At 33.5% G+C, this 21,039-nt stretch overlaps 1 non-coding gene across 1 annotated transcript; it reads left to right on the top strand.

Annotated features, from left to right (window-relative positions):
• The first annotated feature begins 20,609 nt into the window (after positions 1-20,609).
• On the top strand, positions 20,610-20,715 carry LOC114580689. The gene has a single exon (XR_003702210.1). It is a non-coding gene; the product is annotated as a small nucleolar RNA R71 (small nucleolar RNA).
• The last annotated feature ends 324 nt before the right edge of the window (positions 20,716-21,039 follow it).

Here is a 21,039-nt window from a genome sequence, read left to right on the forward strand (position 1 = left end):
TTGAGATAGCTGATGTGCATCCAAGGGAGAGCTTTGATGAATCCTAGTCTTCCATTAAATTAAGGAAAATAAGCAAAATATATTCAATCATGAAATATTCCTCACTAAGAGTCTCTCCAAGCTATATCTCATTTTGTTTTGGTATTTATGAAGTTCCTACTCATTTTACCTAACATCTTCCTATTTTATTGGAGGCTAACTCTAGTGAGAATCAAGGCCAACAGTGGGTATTTTTGTAGGAAGCGTCAAGCTTGCCATCTAAATATTTCTAGACATTAACTTCTTTATGAATGTTGTACTTAAAAGTTCATTAGGGATGTTAAGCCCTTATGAACTAGTCCCGAGGCTAACCAAGAGGAGGGGGGGGGGGGTGAATTGGTATTTTAAAAATTTTTTTAAGCAAAGAACAAAACTAAAACCAAAACAATTCACCACAAAGAGTAATGGATACAAAAATTAAATGCGGAAATAAAACAAAGAAAGAGCACACCGAATTTATAGTGGTTTGGTCAAACCTTGACCTATGTCCACTCCTCGGAGGCACCCTCCAAGTATTGTACTAACTAAGTATCTCTTCTTTAGCTCCTACAGCTAGGTAGAGAAGCCTTTACAATAGACTCCTTTTCACTAACCTCGGTGCGGTAGAGAACTGACTCCTTTTTGCTTACTCCTGAAGTCAGCAGAGAACTCGGACCATTTGTTAAAGTAGACCTCCTAAGAACCTCCCAAGGATGAAGGACGAAGAATGGAGAAGACGACTTGGAACCTTGCTTGGAGCAACCTTTGTGAACCCTCTCACAAACTCCCCCTCATAAGTTCCTCTCTCTCTCTCTCTCTCTCTCTCTCTCTCTCTCTCTCTCTTTCGCCCTCTCCCTAGGCTCTCTAAGGTCAAGACAGCAGCACTCAAGGTCTACTCTAAGGAAGAGCACAACATCTTAAATAGAAGAGCTTCAGAATAGCTCTTATTTTATACAAACTAACTTTATCATCCATGCTGATAGGGTTATATACCTGGCCGATCAGCGTAAATTTTGCTCAATCAGCCTGGTCGGTTTGGGACGATTAGAGTAATTTTGGTCACATCGTCCTGGCCGATTAGTTCAAATCCGAGCCAAATCGTCCTGGACATCGCCCTAAATTGAAGTAGGCCAATGTTAATCATCCATGCCATCATCCCGATCGATGTGATCGTGCAATAAGCCTTAATTACTTTCCATAATTACCAGATTAATTTAGACATAATTATGTTGTAACGTCCAGACCGATAGGATATCATCCTGGATGATGTCCTAAAATAAATAATACCTAAATAGATCATGGCGGTTATTTCTTTCTGATTTGAGCCTATCATCCCGGTAGATACAATATCATCCAGGACGATCAGCTTAATGATGACTACCTTAACCAGGATGCCCTAATCAGGTTTTCTATTTTTGACGGATTGTCCGGGATGATATTTGGATTGTCCTGGATAATGTACTAAAAATAGAGAACTCTAACTTTAGAGAAAAAATTCACTCAGGTGTGTGTGTGTGTGTGTAAGGTTACTTAGCATCAGGCACCATAAGGATTACATTTGACTCAAGAAAGCAAAAAAGTATATTATAAATTGACTCAGACCTAATCTACCCAATCTTAAGCTGGTTCAACTTGTAGTCTCGATCCTGATATCCTGAAACGTTAGTAGGCAAGGCAGTCGAAGTCAACATAAGTGTTTGCAATCATCAAAATTTTATTTCGAAAAAATAGATTTGTAATAATCTCCCCCTTTTTTATGATGGCAAACACATAAGAAAAAATTCTCAGGAGTTCAGTCAGTTCAATGAAGACAATGTGAAGGAAAAGAACACAAGTGAACTATCACAATCAAAGCACAAAGTAACAAGCAAAATCAAAGTACAAAGCAACTAGTAGCACAGTAGATCACTCCCCCCTTTTGACATCACAAATAGGAGGGGGACAAGTAAATCAAAAAATAGAAACAGAATAATAGAAACAAACTACAACAAAAAAAGACTAGAATAATGATGGCCCTGATCATCTGAAGGTTAAGGAGGTGGTGGTGGAGGCTGCTGAAAGTAACCAGTCAGTGTATAAAATTGAGCACCAAACTAGGCAGTCCTGGTCGTGCTGCTGCTGCTGGTGAGTAATGTAAGCATCAAAAGGGGCTAAGTCCTCCACGCAATGCTGCTCATAGCAAGATATGTCCTCAGCATGTTGCTGCTCATGTGCAGCAACGTAAGTGTCGAATCGGGCCTCCAACTGGTCAAAGCACTCGACCAACTAATCCAGCTGAGAGTGCTGGCGGTGCGGGACAGGTGAAAGAACAGCTGTAGGAGTAGGTGCAGGATCCTCCTCTTTTCCTGCCTAAGCATCCCTATCCCTTAGGTGGAGAAAAGTACTATGAAGAGTTTGAAAGGAAATATTGGAGTAGAAAGTAGTGGGGAGATCTGGTGGAGCAGGATATTAGAGTTTATATTTTGTTTCTAAAACATATGCAATGATATGTCCTAGGGAAAGATTTGGTTTCCTCCTATGACCTGGATCTCGAATTATAGTTAAGTGATCGATCTAGCAAAAAATTAGGTCGGTTGTATTGAATTTGCAATATACTAGAATGTAAAAAGTGTTGATCGAAAGAAGAGGAGTAATGTGGACACGATCACCAGCCTTTAGGATTATAGAGGTGCGAAGGACATGTTGAACAGTCCTAGCATCTTTGAGTAAAGAGCTAGTCTCTCCAACATAAAAGTAGGCTATGGTGTTCCGAAGGAAGTGATTGGCCAGAGCCCAGTAATAATCAGGATCAGAATACAGGGTATGGAGTTTATCCCCTGTGGTGGAAAGTTGTAGAAGTTCTTGTCAATCCTGATATGTGTTCTTGACGGGGAGTCAATTCACATATGAGGCAAGAGCAGTGTAGGAAGAATTAATTCTAAGGATTTCGAAGAATTCAAACAAAAGTTCATAATTGAAGGCGACAACCAGAGTCAAAAGAATCGGCCAGATCGGCAAAGCCGATCGCAGGATCATCCAGGCTGATATGGTTCAATTATTGTGTACATGTCGATTGGTCAAATACGCGGTCCGATCGTCCTAGCTGATCAGATATCGGTTGGGTTGATTAGACATAGGTGATCATCCCGATGAGTCAAGCCGTACAACCATTAAAAAAGCATATCATCCGGGCCAATTTGGTGGATCATCCAGGATGATGTCCAATAATGGATCATACCTACCAAATTTAAAGCATTTAAATCAAGGGCCACGTGTATCGGCTGGGCCGAACAGGTGGATCATCCGGGCCAATTATCCAAAAATGGATCATCCCAAGCGAATTTATAGATTTTAATTATGCTGACACGTGTATCGTCCACGACTAACAGGTGTATCGGATGGGATGATTACCAATAAATGCATCATTTGGGATGAAAAAATATATCGGCCAGGATGATGAAGATTATTGTAGCAGAGGATGATCATATCATCCAGGATGATAATGAATCGTCTACGATGATGAAGAGCAAAAAAGTCAGAATATTTAGCTGATGTAGTTTTTGAAGAAAGATGAGCATATCGTCTAGGACGATATACATATCATCCATGATGATGTGAAAAAATTTAAAATCAGAGGAAGGATGGAGATGATCAGAGAAGGCCCAAAAATAATAAAATCAATTAAAAATAACAACGATAAAACACAAAAAGACATAAAACTACCAAAGAATTTTTTTTTTTTAAATCAAGGCATAAATATGATATAATCTCCATGTGATTGATTTTAAAAATTTGTAAGTTAATGAGTTAACAACATCAAAAATCTAAAATATGGTGAAATATCCAATCATGAAACCCTGAGCTCTGACTTCTTTTAGGGCAAAATTGTCTTTTGAAATCAAAAGGCCTAACTCAGAAAATAGTAATTGGATAAGAAAAAGAGATCCGATCAAGACTTGGTTTCAGCAAAAATATCTTATAGAATAATGTATCAAAGTAGTTTGTTACAATCACGAAATTCAAAATCAAGTCCTTGAAAATCTCAAGTGATACATGAAATCTTCTAAGTTGTAAGAGTTGGAAGAAAGGAAGATAGCTTGCTTTTTGATGGGCTCATTTTATGCCTCTTGTCCATTGAATGGCACACTTTGCACATCTTTTGATTTTTGATACACTTTGTGTGTGTGTGTATATATATAATTTTGGCGTTGTTGCACATCTTTTATTTTTGGCTTTGTGTGTGTGTGTATATATATATATATATATATATTCAATTTGGCGTCATTGCGCATGTTTTGCTTTTGGCATCATTGGACACATTTTATTATTATTATTATTATTATTATTTTGCAAGTTAGATTCTTTTAGAAAAACTCTTAAATATTTTTAGTTGTGAGTATATCTTCTAGATATTAGAGAAGAAAAACTCACTCTCTAATATAGGGAAGAACAAATCAGAAAATAGAATAAAAAATCATATGAGAGATGCATTGACAGGATAATGAGAAATCTTTAAGTAAAAAAAACTTTGATTACTATAAATATAAGATAGATTATTATAGCAAGGTAGAAAAGATTTCAATTGCAAGATCTAGTTGTTAATTTGAGATAGACTTTTGTTTAGAAAAGAAAATTTCACCACCAAAATAGGTTAGAGAAAGAGACACAATCAACGATGTTTTTACCCTTTAGTAGATTAAGAGATGAAAATAATTACAAAAATAAGGCATAAGATATCAATTCAGCGATGATTTAGAAAAACAAAGTAAGGCATACAAAAAATAAAGTACCAAAAGCAAAGAAAATAATTACAAAAAAAAATTAACAAAAGATAAAGCAAACTAATCAACAAATAACAGATCAAAAATCAGTAGAATTCAAGTTCATGCATTATGTCAATCAAACCCAATCTGGTCCTTAAAGTGCTGAAAGTGTCAAAGGCTAGTAGTTTAGTAAATATGTTAGCCAGTTGATTCTCAGTCGCCACATGGTGTAACTCAATGTCTCCCTTAGTCATATAGTCTCTAATAAAGTGATGTCTTATGTTAATGTTCTTAGTCCTTGAATGTTGGATAGGATTCTTAAAAATGTAGATGACACTTGTATTATCATAAAGAACTGAGATGGTGCCTACAGGTAATCCTTAGTCCAGTACTTGCTATTTGAACCAAAGAACTTGGGCCACACAACTTCCTAAAGCAATGTACTCGGCTTTAATAGTGGAAAGTGTAACAGAGTTTTGCTTTCTACTAGACCAGGAGACTAAAGATTGTCCTATGAATTGACAAGTTCCAGAAGTGCTTTCTCTATCCACCTTACATCCTGTAAAATTAGAATCAGAATAGCCAATAATCTCAAAAGAAGTGTTGTGCATAGGGTACCAGATTCCTAAGTTTTGGGTCCCTAACAGGTATTTAAGAATTCTCTTAACTGCAGTCAGGTGGGATTCCTTAGGGTCAACTTGAAACCTAGCACAAAGATAAACGCTAAACATTATATTGGGTCGGTTAGCAGTCATGTAAAGTAAAGATCCAATCATCCTCTGTACTTCTTTTGATCAACAAACTTCCCACTTGGGTCCTTATCCAATTGAACACTGGAGGTCATGGGAGTATTAATTGTCTTGGCTTTATCCATCTCATACTTCTTCAATATGTCCATTATATAATTTGATTTATTTAGAAAGGTTTGATCATCTAATTGTCTTATGCTAAATCCCAAAAAGTAGGACAACTCTGCAATCGTACTCATCTCAAACTCTCTAATTATTAATTTAGAAAATTCATCACATAGTCTCTTATTAGAAGATCCAAAAACTATATCATCGACATAGATTTGAACAATGAGTAAATCATCTCCTACTTTTTTCAGAAAAAGGGTGGTGTCTACGCTCCCCTTAACAAACTCCCTTTCTTGTAAGAATGTGCTAAGCCTCTCATATTAATCTTTGGGTGTCTTCTTTAATCCATATAAGGCCTTTTTAATTTGAAAATATGATTTAGAAATTGGTAACTCTCAAAACCTGGTGGCTGTTCTACAAACACATCCTATTTTATTTACCCATTTAAAAAGGTACTCTTATTGCCCATTTGGAAAAGCTTAAATCCCTTATAACAGGCAAAGGCTAATAGCACTCTAATGGCTTCCAATCTAATTACAGGGGTAAAAGTCTCCTCAAAATATATCCCTTCTATTTGGTTATACCCCTTAGCAATTAATCTTTTTTTGTTCCTAACAACAACTCTAGAATCATTCACCTTATTCTTAAAGACCCACTTGGTTCCAACAACACTTTGTCCCTCAGGTCTTTCTACAAGCTCCCAAACATCATTCCTAACAAAGTGGTTCAACTCCTCTTGCATGGTTAAGATCCAAAACTCATAAAAAAGGGTTTGGTTTACGTTGGTGGGTTCAGTCATTGAGATAAAGGCAGAGTGGTTCACTTCCTTCCTAAGTCCATGTCTAATCCTAATTCCATCAGAAGGGACTCCTAAGATTAGATCTTTAGGGTGACTCGCAGAGTATCTCCAATATCTAGGCAAAGTGTGTGAAGGTTCACCCCTTTCTTCCAGATCTACATTTTTTACTCCTTAGGTAACCTCTCCTACCGTTCAGTGTTTTGGTGCTCTACCCTCTTCTCCAAATTTTCTACTCCAATGGTAATCTTTCCAACATCATCATTATCCTCAACTCTAGGCTTTTTAGGATCAGATTCATCAAACACTATATGAGTAGTCTCCTCCACCACTAAATTTCTCTTATTAAACACCCTAAAAGACTTCCCAACACTAGAATATCTTAAGAACACTCCTTCATCAGATTTTGGGTCAAATTTTCCTAAGTGAGACTTTCCATTGTTGTGAATGAAAACCTTACAACTAAAGACATGAAGGTGGGAAAGATTGGGTCTCCTACCCTTAAGGATCTCATAGGGTGTGTTATCTAATTTGGCTCTAACATTCATCTTATTCAACACATAATAAGCTGTGTTAACCGCTTCAGCCCAAAAGTATTTTGGAAGTGAATACTCAGCAAGCATGGCTCAAGCGGCTTCCACTAATGTCCGGTTCTTCCTTTCAGCTACCCCGTTGTGCTGAGGGGTCCTAGGAGCTGAGAAATTATGGCTAATCCCCTTGTCCTCAAAAAAATCTCCATATCTCTCATTTTTAAACTCTCCCCCATGTCATTATGGATGGTTAGGATCTTAGAACCTAGCTTATTTTGAATCCAAGTGAAGAAGGCTCTATACTCATCAAAAGACTCATTTTTTTGTGATAGAAATCTAATCCAAGTAAACCTCGAGTAGTCATCGATAATAAAAAAACCATAGATTTTCCCTCCCAAGCTGGTAATTCTAATGGGTCCAAACAAATTCATGTGAAGGACTTCTAAAAGGTCTAGAGGAGCTAATGTCCTTAATGGAGTAAAAGTGGAGTGGACTTGCTTTCCTAATCGGCAGGTATCACAAAGGTGGTATTTTGAAAACTTAAGCCTGGGGACACCTCTAATTAGTTCATTTTGGGTCACTTTCCTAAGGGTTTTCATATTGGCATGACATAATCTCCTATGCCACAACAATGAATCATCAGCGGCAGTTTTTAAGCAAAATGAAGCAGCACATTTAATGTTATTTAAATCAAGCATGTAAACATTATTGATCCGCTTTCCCTGCAAAATAGTGTTATTATTTAAACTGATAATGCATGAATTGGCTAAAAAATTTATGATGAAGCCCATGTCACAAAGCTGATTGATGGTGAGCAAGTTGTGTTTTAGTCCATCTACAAACAAAAACATTTTCAATCAAAAGGTTCTTGGAATTACCAATTATACCCGAGCCTACCATCTTCCTGTTGGTGTTGTCTCAAAGAGTCACCTTGCCTCCTATTCTGGTCTCTAGCAATATGAATTGATTGGCATCACCAGTCATATATCGAGAGCATCTGCTGTCCAGGTACCACATGCTCTCACGAGGCCTTTTGTGAGAGCTTGCCTACAAAATTATCAAATGTCAGATTTATGAACCCAAACATGTTTGGGTTCCTTCTTATGTAAAGTAGAATGCAATGCATACTGTGAATCATATAACTTGGGTCTCTATACCTAATGTGAACAATAGTTAATAGTGCAAGTGTGTGCTATGTGTCCTAGCAGGACACATGAAAAACATCTAACTCTAGGAAAAGGATGCACTAATCTATTTCTATGGTGATGCTTCCTTTTAAAATTTTGAAAATCATTTAATGGTTTATTTTCAAAAACTCTGAGATTTGTTAATTCTTTTTCTAACTCAGCATGAGTTATTTTTGAAGAATTATGTGCATTGGTTAATTCAGTGTACTTTTTGTTTAATGCTTCAAATTCATCAAGTAAAGTCATGTGATTGCTATCAATTTGGGAGTGATTTTTTTAAAAAATTTCAAGCTCCTTTTGTAAATTTAAAAATTCCACTTTTAGACTGGCATGAGATTTTTTGAGTTTTTTATATGATGCATGCATGTGCTCACAAATTTCCAATAATTGATCATAAGTTGGTTCAAATACATCTTCTTTGTCACTTTGACCAAGATTATTGTCTACTATTAAGCACAAATTTGTTATCTCCTCTTCAGGTTCAGTCTCAGAGGAGTCTTATGTAGAATCTGCCCAGAATACATTTTGGAATCTCTTCTTGTCCTTCTTAGACTTGCGTTTCTCCTCGCCCTTTTTCTTGCTTGGGTGAGAATTGAGTGTAAGGCAATCAGCTTTAACATGTCCTCGCTTCCTGCATTCAAAATAAATTGTATCATTATAATTCTTGAAATTTTTATTACCCTTACCTTTATTCCACTTTGAATGATTCTTGTGTTTCTTCCTTAGAAAGCTCTTAAATTATCTTGTTATCAAGGCAATATCATCGCTTTCAGACCTGAAGGAGTCAGAGTCCGAGTCGTTCACCTTAAGTGCCACCATTTTCTTGTTCTACCTCTCACCTACATCAAGATTTCTATGGTTCACCCCTTGCTCGTAAGCAATGAGTAAACCATGTAAGTTATCGATCAAATAGGTATTTAAATCTTTAGATTCAGAAATTGCAGTTATTTTAGCCTCCAAAGAGGAAGGCAAACATCTTAAAATTTTGTTCACTTTTTCATAGTTAGTAAGTTCTCTTCCTAATGCATGCAATGAAGAAACAATCTGAGTAAACCTAGTATACATTTTGAAAATTGTTTCATTAGGCTTCATACAAAAAAGTTCGTAATCATGCAATAAAATATTCAAACGAGACTGCTTAACTTCTTTGGTTCCTTCATAAGTGATACACAATTTATCCAAAATCTCTTTACCAGTTATGCATGTTGAAACACGTATGTAATCTTTGGATTTTAAAGCACAGAAAAATAGTTTAAACACTTTGAATTAAGTTGAGCTAAATCCTTATCATCATGATTCCATTTAGTAAAAGGAAGTGGAATAGTAATGTCATTAAGTTTACCAGTTGGAGGTTTATAACCATCCTTAACAAGCATCCACATGTGATAATCAATTGATTGTAAGAACGTAGACATGCGAGTTTTGAAAAAAATCAAAAGATATATTATCAAACAAAGGTGGTCAGGTAATAAAATACCCTTCCACAGTATTACATTTTCCAAAACTAACCATGGATCAAAATTCAAAAGTTTTCAAAAACTAAATTTTATGAATCCCGCTCTAATACCACTTAAAAGTTAGTTAAGGATGTTAAGCACTTATAAACTAGTCCCAAGGCTAAGAAAGAGGGGGGGGGGGTAAATTGGCATTTTAAAATTTTTCTTAAGCAAAGCACGAAACTAAAACCAAAATAATTCACCACCTAGAGTAACAGATATAAAAATTAAATGCAGAAATAAAACAAAGAAAGATCACACCGGATTTATAGTGGTTCGATCAAACCTTGACCTACGTCCACTCCTTAGAGGCACCCTCTGAGTATTGCACTAACTAAGTGTCTCTCTTTTACCTCCAAAAGCTAGGCGGAGAAGCCTTTATAATAGACTTTGTTTCACCAACCGCAGTGAGGCTGAGAACTGAATCCTTTTGCTTCCTCCTGAAGCAGGCAGAGAACCTGGGCTATTTGCTGAAGTAGACCTCCCAAGAACCTCCCAAGGATGAAGAATGGAGAAGACGACTTGGAACCTTGCTTGGAGAAACCTTTATGAGTTCCTCTCTCTCTCACACTCTCTCTCTCTCTCTCTCTCTCTCTCTCTCTCTCTCTCTCTCTCTTTCTCTCTCTCCCCCTCTCCTATGCTCTCTCAGGTCAAGAAAGCAGCACTCAAGGTCTGCTCTAAGGTAGAGCAAGACATCTTAAGTAGAAAAGTTTTGGAATAGCTCTTATTTTATACAAACCAACTTTATCGTCCAGGCCGATAGGGGTATCGGCCTGGCCGATCAGCATAAATTTTTCTCAATCAGCCCAGTCAGTTTGGGATGATTAGAGTAATTTTGGTCACATCGTCCAGGCTGATAGAATATCATCCTGGCCGATTAGTTCAAATTAGAGCCAAATCATCCTAGATAGCGGCCTGAATTGAAGTAGGCTGATGTTAATCATCCACGCCATCATCCTGGCCGATCCTGTGATCGGCCCGGCCGATGTGATCGTGCAATCAGCCTTAATTGCTTTCCATAATTACAAGACTAATTTAGGCATAATGATGTTGTATCATCCAGGTCGATACAATATCATCCTGGATGATGTCCTAAAATAAATAATACCTAAATAGATCATAGCGGGTGATTCTTTCCAATTTGAGCCTATCATCCTGGCCAGTACAATATCGTCCATACCGATCGACTTAATGATGACTACCTTAACCAGGATGCCCTAATCAGGGTTTCTATTTTTGATAGATCATCCGGGATGATATTTGGATCGTCCTGGACGATGTACTCAAAATAGAGAACTCTAAATTTAGATAGAAAAAATTCACTCAGGTGCTTGTGTGCAAGGTTACTTAGCATCAAGCACCATAAGGATTACATTTGACTCAAGAAAGGGAAAAAGTATATTACAGACAGACTCAGACCTAATCTACCCAATCTTGAGCTAGTTCAACTTGCAATCTCGATATTGTGGTCTTAAAATGTTAGTAGGCAAGGCAGTCGAAGTAAAATAGAAGTATTTGTAATCATCAAAATTCTATTTTTGAAAAATAGATACGCAACAGTACTAAAGGAGCTAGGAAACAAAATATGAAAATATATATTTTTGGGATCCATCTAATTGAGGTAAAACTTAAACAATATCTAGGATCTTTCGATTTAAATATCTTCTCAATAAGTTATTTTCAAATCAACCAAACACTCCACCACTATTTATTAATTAATGGTGAACTTATGCATAAAGTTTTATGGGCTGAGGTTCACCTTATCATTCATTTGGATCTGTATTTCAAACCACTGCAAATTAATTGTTACATCATTTGGTTCAATCCAAGCAATCTTTTTTACTTTAATAGATTGAATTATGTCAGACAAATTGCTTGATCAATACAAATTCACATGCATATCCTTTTGAATTTCATCTAGTTAGATCAGACAAATTGCTTGTGTTTTTTCCTTAGAAAGCTCTTAAACTATCTCGTGATCAAGGAAACATCATCGCATTTAGACCCGAAGGAGTCAGAGTCCGAGTCGTTCAGCTTAAGTGCCATCATTTTCTCCTTCTACCTCTCATCTACATCAAGATTTCTTCGGTTCACCCCTTGCTCGTAAGAAATGAGTAAACCAAGTAAGTTATTGATCGTATAGGTATTTAAATCTTTAGATTCAGAAATTGTAGTGATTTTAGCCTCAAAAGAGGAAGGCAAACATCTTAAAATTTTGTTCACTTTTCATAGTTAGTAAGTTCTCTTTCTAATGCATACAATGAAGAAACAATCTGAGCAAACCCAGTATACATTTCAAAAATTGTTTCATTAGGTTTCATATAAGAAAGTTCGTAATCAAGCAATAAAATATTCAAACGAGATTGCTTAACTTCTTTGGTTCATTCATAAGTGATACACAATTTATCCAAAATATCTTTACCAGTTATGCAAGTTGAAACACATATGTAATCTTTGGATTTTAAAGCACAAAAAAATAGTTTAAAAACTTTGAATTAAGTTGAGCTAAATCCTTATCATCATGAGTCCATTTAGTAAAAGGAAGTGGAATAGTAATGTTATTAAGTTTACCAGTTGGAGGTGTATAACCATCCTTAACAAGCATCCACATGTGATAATCAATTGATTGTAAGAACGTAGACATGCGAGTTTTCTAAAAAATCAAAAGATATATTATCAAACAAAGGGGGTCGGGTAATTGAATACCCTTCCGCAGTATTACAATTTCCAAAACTAACCATGGATCAAAATTCAAAAGTTTTCAAAACTAGATTTTATGAATCCCGCTCTGATACCACTTAAAAGTTAGTTAGGGATGTTAAGCACTTAAAAACTAGTCCCAAGGCTAAGAAAGAGGGGGGGGGTAAATTGGTATTTTAAAATTTTTCTTAAGCAAAGCACAAAACTAAAACAAAAATAATTCACCACCTAGAGTAACAGATACGAAAATTAAATGTGGAAATAAAACAAAGAAAGATCACACCGGATTTATAGTGGTTCGATCAAACCTTGACCTACGTCCACTCCTCAGAGGCACCCTCTGAGTATTGCACTAACTAAGTGTCTCTCCTTTAGCTCCCACAGCTAGGCGGAGAAGCCTTTATAATTGACTCTTTTTCACCAACCGCAGTGCGGCAGAGAACCGAATCTTTTTGCTTTCTCCTGAAGCGGGCATACAACCTGGGCTATTTGCTAAAGTAGACCTCCCAAGAACCTCCCAAGGATGAAGAATAGAGAAGACAACTTGGAACCTTGCTTGGAGTAACCTTTATGAACCTCTCTCATAAACTCCCCCTCACAAGTTCCCCTCTCTCTCTCTTTATCTGTCTCTCTCTCTCTCTCTCTCTCTCTCTCTCTCTCTCTCTCTCTCTCTCTCTCTCTCTCTCTCTCCCTCCCTAGGCTCTCTCAAGTCAAGACAGCAGCACTCAAGGTCTACTCTAAGGTAGATCAAGACATCTTAAATAGAAGAGTTTCAGAATAGCTCTTATTTTATACAAACTAACTTTATCGTCCAGGCCGATAGGGGTATCGGCCTGGCCGATCAGCATAAATTTTGCTCAATCAGCCCAGTCAGTTTGGGATGATTAGAGTAACTTTAGTCACATCGTCCAGGCCGATAGAATATCATCCTGGCCGATTAGTTCAAATTCGAGCCAAATCATCCTAGACATCGGCCTGAATTGAAGTAGGCCGAAGTTAATCATCCACGCCATCATCCCGGCCGATCCTGCGATCGGCCCGGCCGATGTGATCGTGCAATCAGCCTTAATTGCTTTCCATAATTACAAGACTAATTTAGGCATAATGATGCTGTATCATCCAGGTCGATACAATATCATCCTGGAAGATGTCCTAAAATAAAGAATACCTAAAAGATCATAGCGGCTGATTCTTTTTAATTTGAGCCTATCATCCTGGCCGGTACAATATTGTCCATGCCGATCAGCTTAATGATGGCTACCTTAACCAGGATTCCCTAATCAGGGTTTCTATTTTTGATAGATCATCCGGGATGATATTTAGATCGTCCTGGACGATGCACTTAAAATAGAGAACTCTAAATTTAGATAGAAAAATTTCACTGAGGTGCTTGTGTGCAAGGGTACTTTGCATCAAGCTCCATAAGGATTACATTTGACTCAAGAAAGGGAAAAAGTATATTACAGACTAACTCAGACGTAATCTACCCAATCTTGAGCTGGTTCAACTTGCAGTCTCGATACTGTTGTCCTAAAATGTTAGTAGGCAAGGCAGTCGAAGTAAAATAGAAGTATTTGCAATCATTAAAATTCTATTTTTGAAAAATAGACACACAACAATACTAAAGGAGCTATGGAACAAAATATGAAACTATATAGCCTTTGGGATCCATCTAATTGAGGTAAAACTTAAACCATAGCCTAGGATCTTTCGATTTAAATATCTTCTCAATAAGTTATTTTCAAATCAACCAAACACTCCACCACTATTTATTAATTAATGGTAAACTTATGCATAAAGTTTTATGGGCTGAGGTTCACCTTATCATTCATTTGGAGCTATATTTCAAACCACTGTAAACTAATTGTTACATCATTTGGTTCAATCCAAGCCATCTTTTTTACTTTAATGGATTGAACTATGTCAAACAAATTTCTTGATCAAAACAAATTCACATGCATATCATTTTGAATTTCATCTAGTTAGATCACAACCACTGATCTCAAACTACATGGGATCAATGACCATGACTAATGCTTGTATGGTTCAGGGATGGGCTCCCGTGCCTACCTGAATGACCGCTGTTATGCAATTATTAGTAATAATTCTATCATCAACTAATGATTGACTAAATGAATTAACTAATTATAAAAAAGATCAAAACTTTAAAAATTCCTATAAAATCATTTCTAAACCAATTTTAATGATTTTGGGCTATACCAAACTAAAGTAATTCCTATTTTTATTTAAATATAATTTCAAACATTAATGGTCAATTCATAAGTAATAATTAAGGTTTAATTCCCTAGTGGTTTTCAATTAATAATCTTTAACCAATGATCATTTGGGACTCATCATTTAGTAGGGTACATTAGGGTATGTTAATTACATTCCCTAATTTTTTTTTTGCCTTGATGATTACCCCATGCTCTATAATTGAATTTCTAAAGTTATGGGTCATTACTTGACCAAACAATTTTGAGAATTTATTTCTCTTAATCTATAGAGCATTAGGGAACCATTTTTTTATGGAATGTTCATTTCAATGTGAGGGCTAAATCACATAAATTCAAACCTATTGGAATAGCAGAGACACCTAGGGAATTGAATGTCAGTTTTTGTCTAGATAAATACTATAAAAATTCTCCTCACATCTAATAAGGTTGAATCTCGAACCTAGCACACTTAATGACATGATGAACCGTATAAATTAAGTCCATCTTAATTGAATATCATTAAGGCACTTAATTAACCAAAATTAAAATAAGCCCCTTTTTGGGGGCTAATTTTTCTAAAATTAATAAAATCATTTAAGTATCATAAAAAACAAAAACAAAGTGTAATCAACATTAAATCAACCCTTAAATTAGTGAAAATTAAAATCAACCCCTAAACATAATTAAATATAAATTTAATTAAATAATAATTAAAAAATCATATAAAACTAAATATTAAATGTATTAATCCCATATTTTTAGTTATTGATCTATTTATTATCCATAACTAATGGCATAAATCACCTAAACATTTGGGATTGATCTGGTTAATCAAAACCCAAAGTCAAAATCCTTCTATTGGGAAGGGGTTTAAATAATTAAGTAGATACAATAAATATTAAATAAATTTTAATAAATTAAAATCAATAAAAAAATTAAATTAAAAATAATTAGATTTTTAAATATATTTTTAGAATAAATTTACATAATTAAGTCTAAGTAATTATATTAAATTAATAAAAATTATTAATTAATTTAAATTAAATATAAATTAAGACTTCATTTAATTAATTCTAAAAAAAATTATTTTAAGAAGCAATAAGAAAGTTGTCCCAAACGAAGCCTAAATTTATGATAAGCCCTCACGATGTACATGAAATCATGATATCTTATTAAAAATCAAATATATCATTGTTTGATCTTTGATTTAATGGAAAGTTAGTTCCTAGTTGGAAGATATTGATCTTAGTATTTTAATTTGTAAGGAATTTAACAAGGATTACATGCTTTTCGGCGCTTTTAATTAATTTATATCCTTTATATTTTTGGATAAATAAAGACCATATACCTTCCTAAAATTTTACCTTCTAAAATTTTTATATCAATAAAAAATATGCAACTTCTTATGCTTTACATTAAGATTTCTAGATAATTAAAGATATATTTAATGGAATTTAGTGAATATTCTTGATAAGAATTAAGTTTCTATACCTTCTAAGGTTTACATTTTATGAGATTTTTAAATATATGTAACTTTTGAAATTTATGCCATGAGATATTTAAAAAAAAAACTGTCTTCTAATTCTTGTGCCTTCTGAGATATAAATGAGTGGTTATAAAGGTACTCTCTTATGTAGTATATATATATATATATATATATATATATATATATATAGGGCTCCAAAACATAATTCCCTCTCCTTTGGAGGATATTCTCTTTTGGAATTCTATAATAGGTCTAGAGTTAGAAGATTAGCAAATATATTTAAATTTGTATTTACAGGTATAAAAAACCAAGTATTTTGTGGTGAAGCTTGACTACCTTACTTATTATAGACCCTAGGTTTAATAAATAATATATATAAATAAAATAAAATTTCTCTTTTAGATTCTTTACTTTAATTCATTATTTCATATACATGCATTGCATTCATATGTGTGGTAGATTGCATTTAAGGATAGCCTTTCCATATGTTTTTTTGGTGTATATTTTCAAAATTTGTAGGAACAAGTATGCTAGTTCTAGAAAAATACTATAGTGGAATCATATACACAAACTCCTGTACCTAGTTATGCCTATAAATATGCATTTTACTTTCTATAATGTAAACTTACCTACCACAAAAGCCAATGAAAAGCAAGTGATAGCACATTAAGTCTAAGGCCGAGTCTATTATTCTTGTTGGTATAGGGCCGTTATGCTGCCAAATTTTCTTAGAAAATCTTGGACTTAGGATTTTTAGAAAATCTAGATTTAGTTAAAATAAAATTTAGAGTTTTGGTTCCTTTTGCATTAAAATTGCATTAGTTAGCTGCATTCAAGCCAGACTCACTTACTAAATTTTGATTTCAAATTTTAAGTAGTATCCTTGAATCTCATATAAAATATGGTTTTCTTACCTATATGCACCAAACTTAAATTTCATTGTTTTAATGTCATGTGCTTAGGTGGTTAGCTAGCAATGCACTATAAATGAGCTTAAGCTGATGGGTGAGGTGGAGTTATCTAAAGAATTATGAAAATAATTTAGGGCTTTATCAATCCCTAAACAATGCTTAGATTTTTTTTTTGATATAAAAGTTATAAGAAACACCATTTAATATATGCAAGTATACATGCTAAACTAAGTAATATACTGATAGAGTATAGTATAAATACCACAAGAAAGAATGTTTACTTTTACATACTAGTACTGTCTACTATAATAACAATAATTATCCTACTCAATAAAAATAAATTTAGGTGGAGATTCAATCACTTAGTTTAAAATTAATAGAAAATTTAAAATAAACACTATTTTGATTCACTTAATATAAATACAATATGTTTTCTAAAGATTCTCTTTTATATTACTGCTATTCATAGCATATGCATCAGAGAACACAAGTCAAGCATGAAGAGACAAGGACATATATAAACCTTCCAATCTCAATACTACTATAAACTCCCATAGTCTATCACCCTATGAAAAAAAAAAATAGATAAAATAAGTATTTTTAGAAGCCCCTCATTATAATTCATCTCTATAAATTTTGAATATCTCAAGCGCTATGCCTATGGGCATCATACTAATCCAATATACTTATTTATGCATGCTTTACTATTCCTAGGCTCTACATTACACCTAAAATTAACTACAAATATGACCACCATGCGTAGTAGATGAAGGCTTAGAATATTTAAAAAAACTATTAAATTTTTATAATAGAGAATTCATTAGTGCTACACATTTCGTTTACACTATAAATCCAAAACTAAAGAATTTTGCTACATATGAATAACAAGTCAAGCAAAATTATTTTCATTAATTATACAAAAGAAAAAAAAAAGAAAAAAATAAATAATGCCACTGGATGTATTCAATGATCACTTCTACACTCATCCTTGAACTTATAAATTGCTTCTATATATATTGACTAAACACTCTTATGTTGTGGATATAGTACTATCCGAATTCTTTTAGTTATCACTCCAAAGGAAATTAGAGAGAAGTACTATGAAGACTAAAATTAAATAAGTGATTGAACTCCTCTACTAACCTTAAAAATGAACTATTTATAGAAAGACACAAAAAATAAACTTTGGCGTATCAACGCTCGAGACACTTGCATTACAACACACATAAAATAAACTAATGCCACACGCTGAAGGATTTCCTACGCTGCAGTGCATGCTAATATGGACCCATTATTTAGTTAATAGACTCATTACTTTGCTAGGTGATCATGTCCTGAATAATTATAACTATAATTCTGTAGTGCTGTTGACAGTTGAGTGCTACGACGTCCACACGACACTCCTGTTGGATTGGTGATGTTGGAAATTGGCATAGTAGTAATGTACAGATAGAGATTGGATTTATAACACATACTCCTCCAATGATATGTGCTATTAAATAGGGACTAAGAACCTCCATGTCCATATTAGGTGCTCTGGCAGTCTCATTGATGGCATCGTGTTAGTGTAGTGTCCAAAGTTGCAACGCTGTACCATACTTGAATTTTTTGCAAATTTCTAACTATTCCTGCACAAACTTAGCTAAAAAAATGATATCACTAAAAATTTAACATACAAAACATAAATATATTTACACTCATGAAATCCTCCCAACTTACACTCTTGCTTATCCCCAAGAAAATAATTTTTTAATAATTTATATTATGTGATTAACCAAAATAAAAAAATTACTAAAATATGGGATAATACATCACTATCAAGAATTAGTAAAAATGAATAAGGATATACTTCTAGTTTGGAAAATACTAACAATTAAAGTGATTAATCATTCTAGTTACAACCCAATTTGAAATTATGAGTTATAGATTTAATTATTAACTTTTAATTGTTAAAGTAAATAATTGAGTTTTAATGATTATAAATAGTTGTTGTTATAATTATACATTCATTCGTTCATCATTCCTTGTATTAGCTTCTTCCATCTTATCCTTTATATATATTATATAAGATTATATCTCCAATCTTAAGCTTTCACTGATACCAATTTTTGAATGTACTCATCTTTTTCTTTTAATTCTTTTTTTTTTCTTTTGAGAACTATTTTAAAATTCTTTTTCTTTTTCTTTTGTAGAGTACTTAATTAATGATTTTTAATATCAACTTTTACTTTAGGCCTTCAAATAATCTTAATGATTTTTAATGTAAGGATTACATTAGATTATTAATTCCATCTTCAGGTTAGCCATGATTTCAAAATTTAATATACATATATCTAATTTTTATTACTAAGCATTTACTTTCATATTTTAAAGTTAATTTTATAAAGGTATAACTTATAAATTCAAATTAGGATAAAAACTTAAATGATTGAATGAGTTAAGTATTAGTTTTTCTAACTTATGAGGTGTAAACAATGTTCATTCAAACTAGGATGTATGGTTATATTATTATCCAAATTTTATATAATTTTTAATTATCATTTTTATATAGGTTAATTAAATAATACTAATATAAAAGTAATTAGAGGACAAAAATAATTTAAGCCAGATGAGAATATGTTATTATATAAATAAACACATAAACAAATACTATAAAAATATGCTATCATAAGAATGATAAAAGGTGCATAAAATATATGTTGAACACAAACATGACATAACATTCATAACATAACAAATACTAACATAACACATACATGGGTTGCCTCCCAGAAGCACTAAGTTTTAAGTCTTCAGTAAGGCTAGATAACTTTCTAGTCTTAAGATTTGGTTGCCTTATATGCAGCACTATGTTTATAATGTTCAGCTAGACTTGCCTAAATTTTTTATTTGGCTATGGTGGATGATTGATACTCTTCAATTGAGTCCCATTAGTATCTCTTTCCTTTCATTAGGATTAATTTCAATATTACTAGGTAAAGATCCTATGAGTCTACTACTCAAAGAAATAGCAAGCTGTCTTAATTTAGTTTCCATATTTTTAATTAAAGTAGCTTAGTTTTGTAATTGAGTTCCAAATTACATGATCACATCTTCTAGTGGTATCTTTCTAGTTCCATACTGATTGTATTGATTAAATCCAAGAGGATAAGTAGGTCATGGATTTTAATTATCTTGATTTTGATTATTCCAATTTGGTCATTCATTATTTTGATTAGAATTACATTGATTTCTACCATTACTATTTAACTAGCTAAAATTGAGGTGATTCCTCCAACCTGGATTATATATAATTGAATAGGAATTATTTTGTCTTCCAATCAAATTAATATTTTTAATCCCTTGGATTTCATTCTCTTCCATTGAGCTTTTATCTTCCATACATTAAGATGAATCAATGTTTTAACCTAAAGTGCTCAACTTCTTTGATATTGCTGCAACTTATGCAATCAAAATAAATTAAGAATCCTTTTCATAGAATTCTGCCACTCGCTTAGGATTTTCCATATCAGAAGGCCACTAAAAATTATTTATTATCAATTCCTAAATTAATTCATAAGCATCCTCAAAAGGATTTGACATCAAAGAATCTCTAATTGCAGCATCAATTATGGCTCTAAGGGATCCTACCAATCCTTTGTAAAATGCATGAATTATCAATCAATCAGGTAAGACATGGTGAGGATATTTTCTAAGGATCCCCTTTAATCTATCCCATCTCTCATAATATATTTTCCTTCTAATCGAGTAAAAGAAGTAATAACATTTCTTAGTTTAGCAGCCATATGAGATAGGAAATACTTTCCTTAAAATTTATGGGCCAATTAATTCAATATGGTAAACGAGCCCGGGGATAAAGAATTTAACCACATTTTTTCTTATCTCTTATAGAAATTGGGAAAAATATAAAACTAATGGTATAATCACTAGCTCCATTATACAAAAATTTGCATAAATTGCTAAAAAATTGTAAAATATATGTTAGGATCTTCAATGTAAGTTTCCCCAAATTGAGAATTCTATACCATTCGAATGATTGAAGGTTTTAACTCAAAATTATTAGCTTGGATGGTAGGTCTATTTATGCTATGATGAATTTC

Source organism: Dendrobium catenatum, unplaced genomic scaffold, assembly GCF_001605985.2.
Source record: "Dendrobium catenatum unplaced genomic scaffold, ASM160598v2 fragScaff_scaffold_1205, whole genome shotgun sequence".
Classification (NCBI taxonomy): Eukaryota; Viridiplantae; Streptophyta; class Magnoliopsida; order Asparagales; family Orchidaceae; genus Dendrobium; species Dendrobium catenatum.